The sequence below is a fragment of the Giraffa tippelskirchi genome, chromosome 14, assembly GCF_054371585.1.
Source record: "Giraffa tippelskirchi isolate mGirTip1 chromosome 14, T2T-mGirTip1v1.2.pri, whole genome shotgun sequence".
Lineage (NCBI taxonomy): Eukaryota > Metazoa > Chordata > Mammalia > Artiodactyla > Giraffidae > Giraffa > Giraffa tippelskirchi.
Window position 1 is genome coordinate 27,525,700 of NC_137288.1, and position 16,634 is coordinate 27,542,333.

Below are 16,634 nucleotides of genomic sequence, written 5' to 3' on the forward strand. Positions count from 1 at the left end.
TATTGCTTTTCTGGGTATGAGGAGACAAAAAAATTGTACTCATAAAATCAGTTCATAAAAATATCTATCTGAAGACCTGTTCTGCCAATTCTCCCTAGAGCACAAAGTGCCTCATTTCTGCTCTCCATCCTGAACTCCTTTCAATGTTTGTTGAAAATCAGCAGCTTCAGCAGCACATGATTTAATCCTTGTAGAGGTAGATGGCAAGTGCCAATAGCAAATGCCAAGTTGCAGTTGACAGATACTGCAACTTTTATGTTTAGTTTATGTTTGATATTCAATTTAAATGTAAACTTAAGCAGATTGATCAAGTCAAAAGTCACTGGGGGAATTATGGAGCAATCCCTGTAATGTTTCTACTGATACCTGGGAGTGCTACAATCCTAGATATCTACACTAACTAAAGATCAGACAACACTGTAAAGAAAGAGATTCCTACACCTACTTTGATGTCTTTTCCTCTAAACAATGCTATGTCCTAACAAGAACGTGCAGGACATTCACGTTCACAAATGAACCCCAGGATAGAAAACATAGTAATACTCAGCTGTTTTCAAGGAGCTCAATGTCCACTGCTGGCAAAACTCTAGAGTTGGTTATTAAACACATAGATTTTAAACGTAATCACAGGAACAACAAATTTCAATTAATTAAGAAAAATCAAGCAACACTCACTATAGCAGAGACTAACATACTGCTAGAGAATGGAAGCTTGTTCTGCGAATTAAGAGCCTATCGTGTCCAAGAGAACTGCATGTGAATCCTAGCCACATACTAGATGGCTGATGCTGCATAAGTAATTAGTATGACTGAGCCCCCAATTTTTTCATATGTGAGATTGCTATAGTAACTGTAATTATGTTCATGATTAATATTTCAATGAATTTATGATGTGAGTATATCTTTATATACTATATCCTCCAGAAGTGTGGGAATACTTACTATTAACATGCAAATGTTTTAAAAGGAGAGTCTAGAGTTAGAAATAACTGTGAAAGAACTTAAAGAAACCTTGAACCATTGGGGCCTGAATAACATTTGTATTGTATAAAGTCATATACTGTCACAGAAAAGAGGGGATGTTACTGAGTCCCAGCTCCCTCTGCTCACCACACAACAGGCCAATGAATCTGAGACAAGGTGTTGAGGCCAGGAATATGACTTTATTCAGAAAGTCAGCTGACTGAGAAGATGCAGACTGGTGTCTCAGAGTAACCATCTCATCAGGGTCTGTATTCCAAGTTCTTTTGTAGAGTCAGAAAGAAGCAGTGAGGAACTAAAGTCAAAAGCAGAATAGAGAGGAGAGGCAGTGGGGGAAGTAAAGAGTCTTCAATCTTGCAAAACATCTCCAAGGGAATGGCCAGTCTTGAGAAGGTGTGTGTTAATCTCTTGTATTCACAGGTGGGAAGGGTCACATTATCTCTCTCTGAACTGAACAAAAGCACTTTAGTTTACAGTCAGGCAGAGGGGTAGGGTCCTCTGAGTCAAGTTATTAAGTATGATTATAATAACAAAAGCAATGAAAGCAAGTCAAAGAAATAGTTTCCAACATGGAGTCAGAATTGGTTTCTTCTCTGCAATGGGGATAGTCACTCCTGCTGTCATTTCCACATCATAGAAAGGCTGCTTATAAACAAAGAGTTCTCAAGTCAACTATCCCACAAGTTAGGGATATTTGCTTTTGCCTGCTTCCAAATTGCTACCATTGTAAAACATCTTGACCTATACCATGAGCCAATTATTTAACAATTTAACGGGCAATTAAATGTAATTATGATAAAAATCTCTTAGATCTGAAAGATCTGATAGATAGACTGCCTGAAGAACTATGGATGGAGGTTTGAGACATTGTACAGAAGACAGGGTTCAAGACCATACCCAAGAAAAAAAAAGTGAAAAAACGCAAAATGGCTGTCTGAGGAGGCCTTACAAATATCTGAGAAAAGAAGAGAAGTGAAAAGCAAAGGAAAAGAGGAAAGATATGCCCATTTGAATGCAGAGTTCCAAAGAATAGCAAGGAGAGATAAGAAAGCCTTCCTCAGTGACCAGTGCAAAGAAATAGAGGAAAACAGTAGAATGGGAAAGACTAGAGGTCTCTTCAAGAAAATTAGAAATACCAAGGACACATTTCATGCAAAGATGGGCACAATAAAGGACAGAAATATTATGGACCTAACAGAAGCAGTTATTAAAAAGAGGTGGCAAGAATACACGGAAGAACTACACAAAAACGATCTTCATGACCCAGATAACCATGATGGTGTGATCACTCACCTAGAACCAGACATCTTGAAATGCAAAGTCAAGTGGGCTTTATGGAGCATCCCTATGAACAAAGCTAGTGGAGGTGATAGAATTCCAGTTGAGTTCTTTCAAATCCTAAAAGATGATACTGTGAAAGTGCTGCACTCAATATGCCAGCAAATTTGGAAAACTCAGCAGTGGCCACAGTACTGTAAAAGGTCAGTTTTCATTCCAATCCCAAAGAAAGCTAATGTCAAATTATGTTCAAACTTCCGTAAAATCACACTCATCTCACACACTAGCAAAGTATTCTCAAAATTCTCCAAGCCAGGCTTCAACAGATGAACTTCCAGATGTTTAAGCTGGATTTAGAAAAAGTAGAGGAACAAGAGATCAAATTGCCAGCATCTGGCGGATCATAAAAAAAGCAAGAGAGTTCCAGAAAAACATCTCCTTCTGCTTTAATGACTATGCCAAAGCCTTTGACTGTGTGGATCACAACAAACTGTGGAAACTTCTTCAAGAGATGGGAATATCAGACCACATTACCTGCCTCCTGAGAAATCTGTATGCAGGTCAGGAAGCAACAGTTAGAACTGGACATGGAACAACAGACTGGTTCCAAATTGGGAAAGGAGTACGTCAAGGCTGTATATTGTCATCCTGCTTATTCAACTAATATGCATCATGAGAAATGCCAGACTGGATGAAGCACAAGATGGAATCAAGATTGCCGGGAGAAATATCAATAACCTCAGATATGCAGGTGATACCACCCTTATGGCAGAAAGTGAAGAGGAACTAAAGAGCCTTTTGATGAAAGTGAAAGAGGAGAGTTGGCTTAAAGTGAAAGAAAAGTGAAAGAAAAAGTTGGCTTAAAACTCAACGTTCAGAAAACTAAGATCATGGCACGTGGTGCCATCACTTCATGGCAAAAAGATGAGGAAACAATGGCAACAGTGAAAGATTTTATTTTTTTGGACTCCAAAATCACTGCAGATGGTAACTGCAGTAATGAAATTAAAAGGTGCTTGCTTCTTGGACAAAAAACTATGACCAATCTAGAGAGCATATTAAAAAACAGAGACATTACTTTGCCAACAAAAGTCCGTCTAGTCAAAGGTATGCTTTTTCCCGTAGTCATGTATGGATGTGAGAGTTGGACTATAAAGAAAACTGAGTACCGAAGAATTGATGCTTTTGTACTGTGGTGTTGTAGAAGACTGTTGAGAGTCCCCTGGCCTGCAAAGAGATTCAACCAGTTAATCCTAAAGGAAATCAGTCCCAAATATTGATCAGACAGACTGATGCTGAAGCTGAAATTCCAATACTTTGGCCACCTGATGCAAAGAATTTACTCATTGGAAAAGACTCTGATGCTAGGAAAGATTGAAGGCAGGAGGAGAAGGGGGTGAGAGAAGTTTAGATGGTTGGATGGTATCACTGACTCGATAGACGTGAGTTTGAGTAAGCTGCGGGATTTAGTGATGGACATGGTAGCCTGGAGAGCTGCAGTCCATGGGGTCTCAAAGAGTCAGACACGGCTGAGTGACTGAACTGATGATGCATTTCCTTTGTCCTGCCATGAGAAAGGTATATTAAGGGGTCAGAGGAAGCACCACAGATCATCTCTTCTTGGTGTCTTCAGCCCCACCAGCACCTCAGAGAGGTCCCCATCCTATCTGTTTCTGGAACTGGTACAATGGCCATCCCCAGAGTACCATGTCCTTGCTCTTCAAAACCTGGAGTCAATCTTGATTATCCTTCAGTTTAAAATAGAGGACAAAGACATACATACAAATTAAGCACAAATCCCTCATCACCATATGAATTTGGTTTTACCTACATAAGTTATATTGTTTTATTTGCTTATTTATCTTATGGTTTTTCTTTTCTTTTTCTTAAGCATAGGAAGCTGGAGAAACTCTGTCTCCTGATAAGAAAGAAGTATACCATAATCACATTAATTTCCAGTCAGGCTGCCCAAGGACTCTCTCTCGTCTCAGAGGAAAAGACAATGGAAGCAGATTTCCATTTATCATATAATAAACTAGAGACAGGACAATGTGCTGGGTTTTGTACTTCAAGAGAGTGAGCAGATGTGTGCTTCAAGGCTGGTTGTGAGGTACTCCACTGCCATCACTTTCTTTTCTCAGTAGGAGAACTCTTGGCAGCCTGAGGTAATGGCTCAATATTTGAAGAAGAAATATCACAATGGAGTGACTTCTTCAAAGAGTGACGTATTAAGTTTTGTCTTCTTTTTAAACCTAGGAGATGCAGCTGACCTAAAGGCTGAAGTGATCACAGAGTGATGTTACCTGCAGAAGGGATGAGGCAGAGTGAAGGAGTAGGATAATTTACCCTAGATTCTATGTTTATCTATTGATTTATTACTTTAAATGTTTTAATTGAAATATAGTTGACATATCAGGTACACTACATAATAATTTGATATTTACATACATTGTGAAATGATCACCAAGCTAAGTCTGGCGATCATCTGTCCTCATACAGAGTTATTACAATATTATTGACCATATTCTTTATACTGTATATTATATCCCTGTGATTTATTAGTTGTACACCTAGAGGTGTATACCTCAATCCCCTCAACCTACTTCCATCACTTCTCAGCCCCCTCCCTTCTAGAAACCACCGATTTGTTCTCTATGAGTATGTTTTCATTTAGTTGTGTTTGTTTTCAGATTTCACATATAAATGTGATCATGCAGTATTTGTCTTTGTCTGACTTTTTCTCTTAGCATAAAGTCCATCCATGTGTTATGAATGACAAGGTCTCACTCTTTTTTTTTTTAAATATGTGAGTAATATTCCATTGCATGTTTAATACCACAACTTTACTATACTAGCAAGGTAATGCTAATAATCCCCCAAACTAGGCTTTAACAGTACTTGAACTGAGAACTTCTAGATGTACAAGCTGGATTTAGAAAAGGCAGAGGGACCAGTGATCAAATTGTCAACGTCCGTTGGATCAAAGAAAGAGCAAAAGAATTTCAGAAAAATATCTATTTCTGCTTCACTGACTATACTAAAGCCTTTGACTGTGTGGATCACAACAAACTGTGGAAAATTCTTCAAGAGATGAGTATATCAAACTATCTTACCTGCCTCCTCAAAAACTTGTACATAGGTCAAGAAGCAACAGTTAGAACCAGACTTGAAACAATGAACTGATTCAAAATTGGGAAAGGAGTACATCAAGGCTGCATACTGTCACCCTGCTAATTTAAATTCTATAAGGAGTACACCACGCGAAATGCCAGGCTAGATGAAGCACAAGCCGGAATCAAGATTGCTGGGAGAAATATCAATAACCTCAGATATGCAGTTAATACCACCATAATGACAGAAATGGAAGAGGAACTAAAGACTCTCTTGATGAACGTGAAAGAGGAGATTGGAACAGCTGGCTTAAAACTCAACATTCAAAAAACTAAGATCATGGCATCAGGTCCCATCATTTCATGGCAAACAGATGCAGGAAAAATAGAAATAGTGTGAGACTATTTCTTGGGTTCCAAAATCACTGCAGATGGTGACTGCAGCTGACATTGTCTGGTTTTTGCCTCAGGGCAATTCTTCCTTAATGTAATGAATTTAGAAGCTAGAAGCATTCCTTGAAAAGGATATGTTAACTTTTTAAAAAAATATTTGGTAGTATTCATCTATTAAGACTTCTTTTCCTGGACTTTTGCTTGTTGGGAGTTATCATTATTATTATTATATTACTGATTGTATTTCACTATTGGTAATCTATCTTCATACATCCTATTTCTTATTCAATCTTGGGAGAATATACATTTCTTGGATTTATCCATCTTGTCCAGGTTGTTCATTTTGTTGGCATATAATTGTTTGCAGACCTTTGTATTTCTGTGACACCATTTGTAACTTTTCATCTTTCATTTCTGATTTTATTTGTTTGGGTCATCTCTTTTTTCTTGATGAATCTGGCTAGAGTTTTACCAATTTTGCTCATCTTATCAAAGACCAGCTTAGTTTCACTGATTTTTTTCTGCTCTTTTGTTTGGTTAAGCATTTATTTAGTTTATTTCTGCTCTGATCTTTTTTTTTGTATTTTCCTTGTACTAACTTTGAGTTTCCTTGTTTTTTTTCCTAGTTTCTTCAAGTTAAGGTTAGGTGGTTTGAGATTTCTTTTGTTTCCTGAGGTAAGCTTATACTGTTCTAAACTTCTTACAACTGCTTTTGCTATGTCCCATAGATTTTTGGAACATTGTGCTTCCATTTTCATTTTTCTATAAGTATTTTTTATTTGATTTCTTTGGTGACCTATTGGTTGGTTAGCATGTTGTTTACCCTCCATGTGTTTGTGTTTTGGACAGTTTATTTTTTCCTTGTAGTTGATTTGTAGTTTTATACCATTGTAGTCAGAAAAGATGTTTGATATTTTACCTTCTTTATTCTATTGAGTGTTGTTTGTGGCCTAATATGTGTCCTATCCTAGGAAATGTTTCACATGCACTTGAAAAGAATGTGTATTCTACTGCTTTGGGATGGAATGTTCTTTATATGTCTATTAAGTTCATATGATCTAATGTGTTATTTAGAGCCAGTGTCTCCTTATGGATTTTCTGTCTGGATGATCTGCCAACTGATATACATGGGTGTTAAAATGCCCTATTTTATTATGTCGCTGTCAATTTGTCTCTTATGTTTCTTAACAGTTGCTTTATGTATTTATTTGTTGCCATATTGGGTGCATGTGCATGCATGCTCATACACTCAGTGGTGTCAGACTCCGCTGCAAATGGAGTGGTGCATCACCATGGACTGCAGCCCACCAGGCCCCTGCATCTGTGGAATTTTCCATGCTAAAAAAATGGAGTGGATTTCTATTTCCTCTTACAGGGAATCATCCTGACTCAGGAGTCAAATCCATACCTCCTGCTTCTCCTGCATTGGCAGGCAGATTCTTTACCACTTAGCCACCTGGGAAGCCATTGGGTGCATATATATTTAAAATTGTCATATATTCTTGCTGAATTAATATGTTTATCATTATATAATATCCTTTTTTGTCACTTGTTCATTCCTCTTGCATTAAAGACTTTTTTTCCATCCCCTCACTTTCAGTTTGTGTGTGTATTTATATCTAAAGTGAGTCTCTTTTGGACAGCATACATATGGATCTTGTTTCTGTATCCATTCGTCTCCTTTGAACCTTTTAATTGGCGCATTTAGTTATAATTACATTTCAAATAATTATTAATAGGTATGTACTTATTGCCATTCTGAATTGCCAAATTGCCAGATAGAGTATTCTTTTTTTTTTTTTCTTTTTACTTTCAACACTTTGAATATATCAATATATCATGACACTCCTGGTCTGCAAAGTTTCTGAGGAAAAGTCCACTCCTAATCATTTGGGAGTTCCTTAATATATAACCAGTTGCTTTTCCCTGCAGCTTTTAAGATTCTTTACCTTTAATCGTTGCTACTTTAATTGTGGGCTTCCCTGATAGCTCAGTTGGTAAAGAATCCATCTGCAATGCAGGAGACCCCAGTTTGCTTCCTGGGTCAGGAAGATTGGAAGAAGGAATAGGCTATCCACTGCAGTATTCTTGGGCTTCCCATGTGGCTCAGCTGGTAAAGAATCTACCTGCAATGCGGGAGAACTGGGTTCAATCCCTGGGTTGTGAATATCCCCTGGAGAAGGGAAAGGCATTTTAATTATAATGTGTCTTGGTGTGGACCTCTTTAGGTTCATCTTATTTATGACTCTATGCTTCCTGGAAATGAGTGGCTATTTCCTTCTTAGAAATGGATGTCTGTTTTCTTTCCTTTCCTTTCTTAGTTCTTATTTCTTCAAATAACTTCTCAGCCCTATTCTCGCTCTCTCTCTTCTCCTTCTTTGACCCCTATTATGTGAATGTTAGTATTCTTGATACTGTCTCAGAGGACTGAAACTATCCTCATTAAAAAAAAAAAAAATTCTTTTCTATTTCTGTTCAACTTGGATAATTTCCAATACTCTGGTCTCCAGCCTGCTGATCCATTTCATTGTATAATATAATCTACTGCTAATTCCTTCTAGTACATTTTTTATTTTGAGTTGAAGTGATTGTATTCATCAGCTCTGTTTGGTTACTCTTTATATTTCCCTACTTTTTTCTGAATTTCTCACTGTCTTTATCTATTCTTCTTCCAAATTTGTTGAGGATATTTATGATCATTACTTTGAACTCCTTACTGAGCAAATTGCTTATCTCCACTTCACATAGTTCTTTTGGAGTTTTGTCTCATTCTCTCATTTGGAATATATTTCTCTGCTTCTTTATTTTACCTAATTCTCTGTGTTTATTTATGTGTATTTGATATATTAGTGATTCTTCCTAATCTTGAAGAAGTGGCCTTTATTTTGGAATTATCCTATGGTGCTCAGAGCACTCATCACCTAAACTATATGCTTTAGGGGCACTCTCAATCTAAGCTACATTGGGCCCTTCTGTTGTGGCGGGGCTGACTACTATGCGAACACCAGTAGGTGGAGTCAAGAGTCAGGTCTTCGCCCGGCTGACTGCCATAGCAGTGGATGCTGGCCTGCTGGTGCATGGGGATGGGTCCTGGATTAGTTAGTTGTGGGGGTCCCATGATTGTTGCCAGTCTTCTGGTAGCTTTGAAAGCCTTCAGAATTAGTAAGCTATAGGAAAGATTCATAAAGGGAATTTTCCAGCACCAATGACCTTATGATAGAAGTAGCTTGCCAAAATGGCTTTTATGGCATCTATGTCCCTAAGGGGTTTCTTAGTTACCTGCTGCTTCTCCAGGAAGCTCTCCAGGATCAGAAAATTGGTCTCACCTAGGCTCTTTTCAGATCATTGCCTCTGTACTAGGACCTGGAGTGTGTGAAATTTCTGCATACCTCTTAAGATCAGAATCTCTGTTGCCACAGTCTTCCAGCTCTTCCACATGTAAATCCCACTGGCTTTCAAAGCAAGATGTTTTGGGGTCTTATCTTCCTGGTTTAGGATCCCGGGGAAAGGAACCTAATGAAATGGGCCTCTCACTCCTACAATTGTGATTATTCTCTTGTTTGTGTTTCACCTGCCCAGAAGTGTCAGACTTGACTATACTGTGTTTCTGCCCCTCCAACCCATCTTGTTGTGCTATCTTCTTCATATCTTTAACTATGAAAAATCTTTTATTATGGTCTTCAGTCTTTTCTTTTTGTGTGTGTGTGTGTAATAAAGTTTTATTAAAGTATAAAGGAGACAGAGAAAGCTTCTGACATAGGCATCAGAAGGGGGCAGAAAGAGGACCCACTTGCTAGTGTTAGCAGTGGGGTTATATACTCTAAGATAATAGGATTAGCCAGGTTTAATCCAGAGACTGTCCTCAGGCAGGATATATTATTGTTATATAACCCTTGTAAAGACAGACCTACTCCCATAATTTACATTTTAAGATAACAGAATTAGCCAGGAAGTTTAATCCAGAGACTGTCCTCAGGCAGGATACATTATTGTTATATAATCCTAAGGAATGTAGAGAGAAAAGAAAAAAAAGTTTGTCCTTTCTTCCTCCTTGAGAATTCCAGACCCCTCTTTCCTTGGGAACCCCTAGACTTCTTATCAACCTGCCTAGGAAAGGACTCTCTCATTCCCCCCTTTTCTTTTAGGAGAATTATGTTGCCAAGGGAAAGGGGCATCATTTTCATTCCATAACTACTTCCTGCTATTTAAGGGTGTAGTCCCTAAATTGTTGAGGCAACATATTCTCCTAACCCTCATATTGAGGGTCTCTGATCCAGGGGCCCCAAGTAATAGTTAGAGGAGGCTGTGGCACTCATAGGAGCTCGGACAACCATTTATAACTTAAAAGATTTTAGATGGTTAGAAAACCCCATTATACAGTTACAGACGTAAGGCAAAATAGTCACTTAACCAAGTTAAAATCAAAATGAAAAGTCACATTATGTCCATAGTTACATCAGTCCATCTTAAGGTTGTTAGATGTCATCAGTTTAAGAAGAGGCATCACAGGCGATTGTTGTTGAAGGTATTTGTAGGCTTGGAGAAAGTCTTTTCCTCGGAGTGGAGACGTCTACCGCGGGAAGCCTTTCACTGATGAAGAGGGGAGTGCTCCACAGACCCAGCAGTTAGACCGATTATCAAAGTCAGTGTAGGAGTGAGCCCAGGACAGGAAGACATTGTCTTGAGGATCAATCTCAGTGAATCTGCGAAGGGCTTTTCTCAGTCTATCTAGGAATTTAGCAGGAGCTTCCTTCTCCTCCTGTTCTATGCTTGCCAATTTGCCATAGTTTAAAGGCTTAGCACGTGCCTGCCTGAATCCTTCAAGAATGCATCTGACAAAATGACTCTGATCCCATCTTCCTTTAGCTGTGTTGTAGTCCCAATCTGGTTCTGTAGTTGGGACCTCCTGATTCCCAGTGGGGAGGGTGGCTATCTCGTACTCCCTCTTCCCTACTGATTCATTACCAAGCCATTCATCTCCATAAGCAGCCGCTTTCCTCAAAACTCAACTCTTTGAGTCGGGAGTCAGCGTTTGTCCCAAGATATACATCACATCCTTCCAAGTAAGGTCATAAAGCAGAGTAACACCTTTAAAAGCTCTAATATATTTTTCTGCGTCCTCTAAATAGTCTCCAAGATCCTCCTTAATTCTTTGTATTTCTTGATAAGAAAAAGGCTTATTAACTCTCATAGACTGATTATTTCTCCCGGTGGGTGCTTCATGAAGAAGTAACACCTTGTGCGGCTGTTCCTCAGTCTCTCTGGCTGCTCTGCACATATGATCCCAGGGATAGAGTGGAGAAACCTGCTTCACTTTATTTCCTTGTCTCCTGTCCTCCTTCTCATCTCTTACTTCGATGGTCTGAGTTTCTACTGAAACCAGAGTAGTCTGAGGTCGTACTGAAACAGGAGTTGTTTGGACCTCTACATGAGCAGTTTGAATCTCAGTTTGGGTTTCCACTGAGACCAAGGCAGCCCTTCTTGGGAGGTTTCTCTGGCTTTCAGTTTGTTCAGTTTGGAGCCCCGGGAATGGGGGCAAAGTAGGAGGACAGGAGGGAGCTGAAGGAGTCACACCCAAATCTATACCCTTAGGACACAAGTCTGGCATATTTCGCAGAGAGAAAAAGGGCAGCACATATGCTACTTCTACCCATTTCCCTTGTTTTCTACAGAACCGGTCTAACTGTAAAACAGTATTATACTTAAGAGACCCTCCAACCGGCCACCCTTTGCCGTCCTCCAGTGGGTACCGCAGCTATGCAGTATCACATAGGAAGACCAGGTGTGTCTTCTTTAAGCCCTGGGGATCAAATCTATCTCAGTTTTTCAGGATACAGTTCAAAGGAGTGAGGCTGATTGTTAGCTCCCATCTGTAAGAGAGAAAAAAAAAAGCGACCAGCGCCCTCTTTCTACCGGAGGCGTCCCTCCCTGCTCTAGATGGAGGTGTAGACAGACTTTACACCAAAGCTTTTCCTTCCTGGTCTGACTTAGTCTGTCCCTTACCAATGTAGGCGACATACTCGTCCCTCCCGGTTCTACCACCGAGGAGGGGTGGGGATGCACCAGGGGTAGACCTGATGGCATCCCTATCCGTACTCAGTTCTACCACCAAGACGGGGTGGGGATGCACCAGGGGTAGACCTGATGGCATCCTTAACTGACATTCAGCTCTTCACCGTTAAAACCTTGCTTGCCTCTGATGCCACTCGGGGTGCAATCAGAGTAACCTTCCAGAATGCCTCCCAGGCTAAGACCTCTGGGGGAAACATTTGTCACCTGAGTGCCTGTGCATGACCCTGAGTATATTCCTGACCACAATAAGACTGATACAAACATAAAACTGAGATATTCCTTCCACGTGTCACCACACCAGTATAAGAGCTTATAAGTATAAGCTCTGGTCCACTAAGAGCCAGCGCTACCAAAGGAAATAACCATTGCAGTTCCAATCCGAATATCCTCTAACCTCAGAGATGTTCTTGTAGCTAGAGCTCCATCTAACTTCCGAACTTTCGATTCCTAACGAGGCTAGGCGCTTCCTGACTACCAATCCAAGCTTGGCACCTAAGTCACAGTACACAGTAACAGCATAGATCACAAGTCCCTTGAAAGTCTATGATCCGATAGATTAGGTTTCTAATTTCTAATTAGATTAGGTTTCTAATTTCCAAGGAGTTATGAAATGGTCAAAGAGACTGAAAAGTTTGACCGAGAAAGGAGAGCTCGGTCCACATGCTTTGCCCATTTTTGGTCGGTCCAAAGGAGACACTGGGTACCTCTTGGCATTGGCAGATCGGTATAAACTCCCGACAGGTTTCTGCCATAAGCCGTATGAGATCACCGCAGAACCGCAGAGCAGGGTTCCTCACTGCTTCGCACAGGGCGTTTCATTCATTCACACAAGCACACCGTAGAGTTAGTAAAGTACAGCAGAAAACGTGTTCGCTAGGAGAACTAGAGCTCCAAGCATCCTTACCTTGTCCTGAAGAATCCCGGACGAGCCCCCAAGATGAAAGGTTGTTTGCTGAATCACGAAAAGACGCCGGGATTCTTGGCCTCTGGAGGAGAAGAATCCAATCCAGGGCCAGGGACGAGGCTTGATCGCTCAGAACTTTTGTGTAATAAAGTTTTATTAAAGTATAAAAGAGACAGAGAAAGCTTCTGACATAGGCATCAGAAGAGGGCAGAAAGAGTACCCCCAGGCTTTTCTTATAGACAGTTCCATAATAGCTGTGACTTTGGTGTGCTCATGGGAGGAAGTGAGCTCAGGGTCCTCAGGGTCCAGTGAGAATTACCTCACTGGAGAAGGGAATGGCAAACCACTTCAGTATTCTTGCCTTGAGAGCCCCATGAACAGTATGAAAAGGCAAAAAGATAGGACACTGACAGATGAACTCCCCAGATGAGTAGGTGCCCAATAGGCTGCTGGTGATCAGTGGAGAAATAACTCCAGAAAGAATGACGAAATGGAGCCAAAGAAAAAACAACACCCAGCTGTGGATGTGACTGGTGATAGAAGCAAGGTCTGATGCTGTAAAAAGCAATATTGCATAGGAACTGGGAATGTTAGGTCCATAAATTAAGGCAGATTGGAAGTGGTCAAACAGGAGATGGCAAGAATGAACATCAACATTTTAGGAATCAGCAAACTAAAATGGACTGGAATGGGTGAATTTAACTCAGATGACTATTATATCTACTACTGTGGGCAAGAATCCCTTAGAAGAAATGGAGTAGCCATCATAGTCAACAAAAGAGTCCGAAATGCAGTACTTGGATGCAATCTCAAAAGTGACAGAATGATCTCTGTTCATTTCCAAGGCAAACCATTCAATATCACAGTAATTCAAGTCTATGCCCCAACCAATAATGCTGAAGAAGCTGAAGATGAATGGTTTTATGAAGACCTACAAGACCTTTTAGAACTAACACCCCAAAAAGATGTCCTTTTCATTATAGGGGACTGGAATGCAAAAGTAGGAAGTCAAGAAACACCTGGAGTAACAGGCAAATTTGGCCTTGGAGCACAGAATGAAGCAGGGCAAAGTCTAATAGAGTTTTGCCAAGAGAACGCACTGGTCATAGCAAACACCTACTTCCAACAACACAAGAGAAGACTCTACACATGGACATCACCAGATGGTCAACACTGAAATCAGATTGATTATATTCTTTGCAGCCAAAGATGGAGAAGCTCTTATACAGTCAACAAAAACAAGACTGGGAGCTGACTGTGGTTCAGATCATGAATTCCTTATTGGTCTAATTACCCTCGCTGAATAAGCCACATACATTGCATCTAACTGAGTTAACCAGTTCATACAGGGACTGGTCATTAGGAAGGCCCCAGGGAATAGCTGACTGACTTCCTGAAATATTTCCAGTTGGTGGATTTCTAATCTGACAGGATTCCAGGACACATGTGGAAAGTCCTGGGATACAGCAACAATTCTAAAAAGCTGTCTCTAAACACTAAGGTAAAAATAGCTTTCTCTTTCTGTGAAATATCACATTTTACCACGGTCAAATATTCAAATGCCTGTGTTGCATTCAGTGCTAACATAGCCATCTTAGACATTTTGACATCTTCTGTAGTTTCTGGATTAATATGCAAATAGGTTACTTTTTACATTGCATTAAAGAACACTTAGACGTATTTAAAGGACAGCCAGCGTTATCTATTAATGCATAGGAAAGGAGGGTGGGAAAAGAGGGAGTGAGATGGAATAAGACAGGATATCCAGCCTGTCACAGGAAATAGCAGTGGCTGGGAATATTGGGAGAAATACTGAAAATCAATTTTAAGGGTTTACTTGATGTAAAAATCAAAAGTAGGACATTTCATCCATCACTACTGACCTGATTCTTTCTTTCCTTGCCTGTCATTTGACTTTATGATCGTTTCTCTCTCTTTTTTTTTTTTGTCAGATTGTTTCCTTCTTGACTAAAATAGAGGGAAAAAGAGCTGACTGAAAGTGGGTTCCAGCCAGAAATTTCTCTGTGGAAGAATCTCACAGGTTGTGGCTTCAACAGGAATCCCAGGACCAGTCAGATTTATAATACATGTATACAGAAAGCATTGTGTCTGAGTTACATTGTGTTGAGTGCGAAGGGGATCAAGCAATCAATCAATGAGGACATGCTATTTCTGTTCTCTGTGGAGGATAATTTAAATGTAATTTTTAACAATTTAGAATTTATTTTTCAGAGCAATTTTAGGTTCACAGCAACAATGAGCAGAAAATAAAGATTTCCCGTATTGCCTCTTTTCCCACACATGCACAACCTCACCAATTATCAACATCCCCCATCAGAGTAGTGCATTTGTTACAATTAATGAACTTACATTAACACAGCACTATCATATAAAGTGCACAGTTAAACATTCAGGTTCACTCTTGGTGTTACATGTTCAATGGGTTCTGACAAACTTACAATGACATGGATCCATTATTGGTATCACAGAGTATTTTCACTTCTCTAAAATTTTTTTGCACTCTGCCTAGTCATCCTTTCTTCCCCTCAGTTCCTGGCAACCACTGATCTATTTACCGTCTTCATCATTTTGCCTTTTCCACAATGTCATATAGTCAGAATTATGAAAAATGTAGCCTTTTTAGACTGGCTTCTTTTACTTAGTAAAATGTATTTAAATTTCTTGCATGCCTTTTCATAGATTAGCTCATTTCTTATTAGTTCTAAATAATATCCCATTGTATGGGTTATCCATTCTCCTACTCAAAGACATTGTGATTGCTTCCAAGTTTTGGCAATCATTAACAAAACTACTATAAACACCTGTGTACAGATTAATGTGTAGACATAAGTTTTTAATTCATTTGAGCAAATATCGGAAGAGCAATTGCTGGATCATATGGTAAGAGTATGTATAGTTTTGTAAGAAACAGCCAAACTGCCTTCTAATGTGTCTGCACCATTTTGCGGTGATGCATTAGAGTTTCTTCCTCTTCATTTTGTCCCCAGCGTTTGATGTTGCCAGCTGTTGTGGCCATTCTAATACTTATGTAGTAGTTTCTCATTGTTTTAATTTCCATTTCCCTGCTGACAAAAGATGTGGAACATCTTTTCATATGCTTATATACAATCTCTATATCTTTTCTGGTGAGATTTTTATTAAAGTTTTTGGTTCAATTTTTAAATCTGGTGGTCAATTTTTTTGTTTTTGAGTTTTAAGAATTCTTTTATATTTTGGATAATAGTCCTCTAACAAATATACCTTTTGCAAATGTTTTCTCCCAAAATGTGGCCTGTCTTTTTATTCTCTTGACAGTGTCTTTGGCAGAATAGAAATTTTAAATTTCATTGAATTCCAGCTTATCAATTATTTCTTTCATGGCTCATGCCTTTGGTGTCATATCTAAAAAGTCATTGCTACATCCAAGTTCATCTAGATAATCTCATACGTTATACTCTATGAATTTTTAATTTTTTGTTGTATTAGGTCTATAATCCATTCTGAGTTAATATTTTTGAAGAGTGTAGAGTATGTGTCTACATTCCTTGTTTTGTATGTGTATGTCTCACTTTCTCAGTACTATTTGTTGAAGAGACTATATTTTCTCTACAGTGTTGCCTTTGCTTTGTCAAATTTCCACTGACTATGAGTGAAAGTTGCTTGTTTGTGTCTGACTCTTTGCAACCCCATGGTCTGTAGACCTCTGTCCATGGAGATACTCCAGGCAAGGATACAGGAGGAGGTTGCCATACCCTCCTCCATAGGATCTTCCCAACTCAGGGATTGAACTTAGGTCTCCTGCATTGCAGGCAGATTTTTTACCAACTGAGCCACCAGGGAAGCCCACTGACTCCCACTGACTGTAACTGGGCCTGTTTCTGAGTACTCTATTTTGT

At 39.5% G+C, this 16,634-nt stretch overlaps 1 protein-coding gene across 8 annotated transcripts in view; it reads right to left on the minus strand.

Moving 5' to 3' along the window:
- LOC145534880 (large ribosomal subunit protein uL30-like) overlaps positions 1-16,634 on the minus strand; it is a 51,364-nt gene that overhangs the window by 6,040 nt on the left and 28,690 nt on the right. The gene's annotated exons all lie outside the window — the stretch shown is intronic.